Source organism: Arachis stenosperma, chromosome 4 (assembly GCF_014773155.1).
Source record: "Arachis stenosperma cultivar V10309 chromosome 4, arast.V10309.gnm1.PFL2, whole genome shotgun sequence".
In the NCBI taxonomy this organism is placed as follows: domain Eukaryota; kingdom Viridiplantae; phylum Streptophyta; class Magnoliopsida; order Fabales; family Fabaceae; genus Arachis; species Arachis stenosperma.
Genome location: NC_080380.1, coordinates 81100128 through 81106208, shown reverse-complemented (window position 1 = coordinate 81106208; position 6081 = coordinate 81100128). Strand labels below are relative to the sequence as shown.

The 6081-nt window shown below is 39.5% G+C and overlaps 2 non-coding genes across 2 annotated transcripts; both read left to right on the top strand.

Moving 5' to 3' along the window:
- Positions 1–1157: 1157 nt before the first annotated feature.
- LOC130978143 (small nucleolar RNA R71) lies at positions 1158–1265 on the top strand. Its single transcript, XR_009085802.1, has one exon. It is a non-coding gene; the product is annotated as a small nucleolar RNA R71 (small nucleolar RNA).
- Positions 1266–5397: 4132 nt separating this feature from the next.
- LOC130978554 (small nucleolar RNA R71) lies at positions 5398–5505 on the top strand. The gene has a single exon (XR_009086178.1). It is a non-coding gene; the product is annotated as a small nucleolar RNA R71 (small nucleolar RNA).
- Positions 5506–6081: the final 576 nt, after the last annotated feature.

The following is a 6081-nucleotide window of genomic DNA, read 5'->3' as shown; positions in this document are numbered from 1 at the left end:
TTGAAGGTCATGGTGCCTATGGTACAAGGTATAGAAAACTTTCCAGGATCTTGCCTCTTTTGAGGCAGTTTCTGCCTAGACAAGTCATTCAGTTCTTTGGTGAGCAAGGGTGGTTCATCCTCCCAAGTCTCATTTCCAAATAACTTGTCATTCAGTTTCATGATTGCTCCAAGGTATTTAGCAACTTGCTCTTCAGTGACATACTCATCCTCTTCAGAGGAAGAATACTCATCAGAGCTCATGAATGGCAGAAGTAAGTCCAATGGAATCTCTATGGTCTCATTTTGAGCCTCAGATTCCCATTGTTCCTCATTGAGGAACTCAGAGGAGATTGGTACACGCCCACTGAGGTCTTCCTCAGTGGCGTCCTCCTCCTTTCTTTCCTCTCCATATTCGGCCATGTCTATGGCTTTGCACTCTCCTTTTGGATTTTCTTCTGTATTACTTGGGAGAGTGCTAGGAGGGAGTTCAGTAACTTTCTTGCTCAGCTGACCCACTTGTCCTTCCAAATTTCTGATGGAGGACCTTGTTTCATTCATGAAACTTTGAGTGGTCTTTATTAGATCAGAGACCATTGTTGCTAAGTCAGAAGTATTCTGCTTAGAACTCTCTGTCTGTTGCTGAGAAGATGATGGAAAAGGTTTACCATTGTTAAACCTGTTTCTTCCACCATTATTATTGAAACCTTGTTGAGGTCTCTCTTAATTCTTCCATGAGAGATTTGGGTGATTTTTCCATGAAGAATTATAGGTGTTTCCATAGGGTTCTCCTAGGTAATTCACCTCTTCCATGGAAGGGTTCTCAGGATCATAAGCTTCTTCTTCAGATGAAGCATCCTTAGTACTGTTTGGTGCATTTTGCATTCCAGACAGACTTTGAGAAATCAAATTGACTTGTTGAGTCAATATCTTGTTCTGAGCCAATATGGCATTCAGAGTGTCAATCTCAAGAACTCCTTTCTTCTGACTAGTCCCATTGTTCACAGGATTCCTTTCAGAAGTGTACATGAATTGGTTATTTGCAACCATTTCAATCAATTCTTGAGCTTCTGCAGGCGTCTTCTTCAGATGAAGAGATCCTCCAGCAGAGCTATCCAAAGACATCTTGGATAGTTCAGAGAGACCATCATAGAAGATACCTATGATGCTCCATTCAGAAAGCATGTCTGAGGGACATCTTCTGATTAATTGTTTGTATCTTTCCCAAGCTTCATAGAGGGATTCTCCATCCTTCTGTCTGAAGGTTTGGACTTCCACTCTAAGCTTACTCCATCTTTGTGGTGGAAAGAACTTTGCCAAGAAGGCATTGACTAGCTTTTCCCAAGAGTCCAGGCTTTCTTTAGGTTGAGAATCCAACCATATTCTAGCTCTGTCTCTTACAGCAAAAGGGAATAGCATCAGTCTGTAGACCTCAGGGTTAACCCCATTAGTCTTGACTGTGTCACAGATTTGCAAGAACTCAGCTAAAAACTGATGAGGATCTTCCATTGGAAGTCCATGAAACTTGCAATTCTGTTGCATTAGAGAAACTAATTGAGGCTTAAGCTCAAAGTTGTTTGCTCCAATGGCAGGGATAGAGATGCTTCTCCCATAGAAATCAGGAGTAGGTGTAGTAAAGTCACCAAGCACCTTCCTTGCATTGTTTGCATTGTTGTTGTTTTCGGCTGCCATGTGTTCTTCTTCCCTGAAGAATTCGGTCAGGTCCTCTAAAGAGAGTTGTGCCTTGGCTTCTCTTAGCTTTCGCTTCAAGGTCCTCTCAGGTTCAGGGTCAGCTTCAACAAGAATGCCTTTGTCTCTGCTCCTGCTCATATGAAAGAGAAGAGAAACAGAAAGTGTGGAATCCTCTATGTCACAGTATAGAGATTCCTTGAAATGTCAGAGGAAAAGAGAAATAGAAAGAGGAAGGAGAAGAAGAATTCGAACTTTACTTAGATAAGGTTCGAATTGTGCATTTAGAAGGAGTGGTACTCCATAAATAGAAGGATGTGGGAAGGAGGGAAGAGAATTTTCGAAAATTCATTAAAATATTTTGAAAACATTTTTGAAAAACATTAATTGATTTTCGAAAATCAAAGTGGAAAAGAAATCAAGTGATTTTTGAAAAAAAGATTTTAAAATTAGAAATTAAAAAGATTTGATTGAAAACTATTTTGAAAAAGATGTGGTTAAAAAGATTTAATTGAAAAGTTATGGTTTTAAAAAGATGTGATTGAGAAGATATGATTTGAAAACAATTTTAAAAGATATGATTTGAAAACACTTTGAAAAGATATGATTTTAAAAATTAATGACTTGCCTAACAAGAAAAGATATGATTCAAACATAAAACCTTCCTCAACAGAAAAGGCAACAATTTTTGAGATGTTCAATCAAATCATTAATTGTTAGTAAGTATCTTTTAAAAAGGAAAGAAATTGATTTTGAAAACATTTGATTGAAAAGATTTGATTTGAAAAAGATTTGATTTTGAAAAACTAAGAAAATTGATTTGAAAACAAAATCTTCCCCCTAGCACCATCCTGGCGTTAAACGCCCAGAATGGTATACATTCTGGCGTTTAACGCCCAAAATGCTACCTCTTTGGGCGTTAAACGCCCAACCAGGTGCCCTGGCTGGCGTTTAAACGCCAGTCTGCCTTCTTCACTGGGCATTTTTGAATGCTCAGCTTTTTCTGTATAATTCCTCTGCAGTATGTTCTGAATCTTCAATTCTTTGTATCATTGACTTGAAAAGACACAAATTAAAAATATTTTTGGATTTTTTAATAATCAAAATGCAAAATGAATCAATTAACCATGCATGCAAGACACCAAACTTAGCAGTTTGTATACTACTGACACTAACAATATGAAAATGCATATGAGACACACAAAATACTTCAAGTCAATAGAATTCAAAGATCAAAACAAAGAAATATATGCATGGATTCGAAAACAAAAACATGCATTTGACACCAAACTTAGGATGAGACACTAAACTTATGCAAGAAACATCAAATATTTTTTGGTTTTTTTTTTTTGATTTTGTAATTTTTTTGTGTTTTTCGAAAATTAAATGGGAAAAGGTATCAAAATTCTTAATGAGAATTCCCGGAATCAGTGCAGTGCTAGTCTAAGATTCCGGTCCAGGAATTAGACATGGCTTCACAGCCAGCCAAGCTTTCAAGGAAAGCTTCGGTCCAAAACACTAGACATGACCAAAGGTCAGCCAAATCTTAGCAGATCACTGCTCCAAGAGCAAAATTGATAAGAAATCAACAAGTTCTTGTGGTGATAAGTTGAAACCTCGGTCCAATGAGATTAGACATGGCTTCTCAGCCAGCCAGATTTCAACAAATCATCATGAAACTCTAGAATTCATATTCAAGAATTTCGAAAAAATTAATACCTAATCTAAGCAACAAGATGAACCGTCAGTTGTCCAGCCTAAACAATCCCGGGCAATAACACCAAGAACTTGATGTTGTTGCCGGATCTTGGCACTGATGTTACCAAAAGCTTGCTCAAAACTTGAACAATCCCCGGCAACGGCGCCAAAAACTTGGTGCGCGAAATTGTGAACAATACTTTTTCACAACTCAAATAATCCCCGGTAATGGCTCCAAGAACTTGGTGGCTCAATACCATGGCATTACACAACTTCGCACAACTAACCAGCAAGTGCACTGGGTCGTCCAAGTAATAAACCTTACGTGAGTAAGGGTCGATCCCACGGAGATTGTTAGTATTGAAGCAAGCTATGGTCATCTTGTAAATCTTAGTCAGGCAAACTCAGATGTATATGGTGATGAACGAAAATAACATAAAAGATAAGGATAGAGATACTTATGTATATCATTGGTGTAAAAGCTTCAGACAAGTGTATGAAGATGCCTTCCCTTCCGTCTCTCTGCTTTCCTAATGCCTTCATCCAATCCTTTTCTTACTCCTTTCCATGGCAAGCTCGTGTAAGGTTTCACTGTTGTCAGCAGCTACCTCCCATCCGCGCAGTGAAAGCTAATGCACACACTCTGTCACAGTGCTGCCAATCACCGGTTTGGTTCCCTCCCCTACCGGAATAGAATAACTCTTTTGCGTCTGTCACTAACGCCCAGTAGGTTATAGGTTTGAAGCACGTCACAGTCATTCAATCATTGAATCCTACTCAGAATACCACAGACAAGGTTAGACCTTCCGGATTCTCTTGAATGCCGCCATCAGTTCTTGCCTATACCACGAAGACTCTGATCTCACGGAATGGCTGGCTCGTTTGTCAGGCGAGCACTCGGTTGTCAGGCGATCAACCATGCATCGTGCAATCAGAAATCCAAGAGATATTCACTAAGCCTCAGATGCTTGTAGAACAAGAATGGTTGTCAGTCACCTTGTTCATGGGTGAGAATGATGATGAGTGTCAATCATCACCTTCATCAAGTTGAAGAACAAGTGATATCTTGGTAAAAGAACAAGCGGAATTGAATGGAAGAACAATAGTAATTGCATTAATACTCGAGGTACAGCAGAGCTCCACACCTTAATCTATGGTGTGTAGAAACTCCACCGTTGAAAATACATAAGCATAAGGTCTAGGCATGGCCGAATGGCCAGCCTCCCAATGATCTAAGATAGCATAAAACTCAAAGATAGCTACCAAGATGTGTTTTTTTACAATAGTAAAAGGTCCTACTTATAGAAAACTAGTACATAGATGAGTAAATGACATAAAAATCCACTTCCGGGCCCACTTGGTGTGTGCTTGGGCTGAGCAATGAAGAAATTTCGTGTAGAGACTCTCCTTGGAGTTAAACGCCAGCTTTAGTGCCAGTTTGGGCGTTTAACTCCCATTTGGGTGCCAGTTCCAGCGTTTAACGCTGGGATTTCTTGAGGTGACTTTGAACGCCGGTTTGGGCCATCAAATCTTGGGCAAAGTATGGACTATCATATATTGCTGGAAAGCCCAGGATGTCTACTTTCCAACGCCGTTGAGAGCGCGCCAATTGGGCTTCTGTAGCTCCAGAAAATCCGCTTCGAGTGCAGGGAGGTCAGAATCCAACAGCATCTGCAGTCCTTTTGAGTCTGTGGATCAGATTTTTGCTCAGGTCCCTCAATTTCAGCCAGAAAATACCTGAAATCACAGAAAAACACACAAACTCATAGTAAAGTCCAGAAAAGTGAATTTTAACTAAAAACTAATAAAAATATACTAAAAACTAACTAGATCATATCAAAAACATACTAAAAACAATGCCAAAAAGCATACAAATCATCCGCTCATCAGTTATTTGCAACCATGTCAATAAGTTCTTGAGCTTCTGCAGGTGTTTTCTTTAGGTGAATGGATCCACCTACAGAATAGTCCAGTGACATCTTAGAGAACTCAGATAGACCATAATAGAATATATCCAAATGGTCCACTTTAAAAGTATGTGAGAAGGACACCTTTTGGTCATCTGCTTATATCTTTCCCAAGCTTCATAGAGGGATTCACCATCTTTTTGTTTGAAAGTCTGAACATCCACTCTAAGCTTGCTCAACTTTTGAGGAGGAAAGAACTTAGCCAAGAAGGCCGCGACCAGCTTATCCCAAGAGTCCAGGCTATCTTTAGGTTGGGAATCCAACCATGTTCTAGCTCTGTCTCTTACAGCAAAAGGGAAAAGCATGAGCCTGTAGACTTCAGGATCTACTCCATTAGTCTTAACAGTCTCACAGATCTGCAAGAATTCAGTTAAAAACTGATAGGGATCTTCCGATGGAAGTCCATGGAACTTGCAGTTCTGTTGCATTAGAGCAACTAGTTGAGGTTTCAGCTCAAAATTGTTTGCTCCAATGGCAGGGATGGAGATGCTTCTTCCATCAAATTTGGAAGTGGGTGTAGTATAATCACCAAGCATCCTCCTTGCATTATTATTTTCGGCTGCCATCTCCTCTTCCTTTTCGAAAATTTCTGTAAGGTTGTCTCTGGATTGTTGTAATTTAGCTTCTCTTAGTTTTCTCTTCAGAGTCCTTTCCTGTTCAGGATCTGCTTCAACAAGAATATTCTTGTCCTTGCTCCTACTCATATGAAAAAGAAGAGAACAGAAAATAATAATAGGGATCCTCTTTAC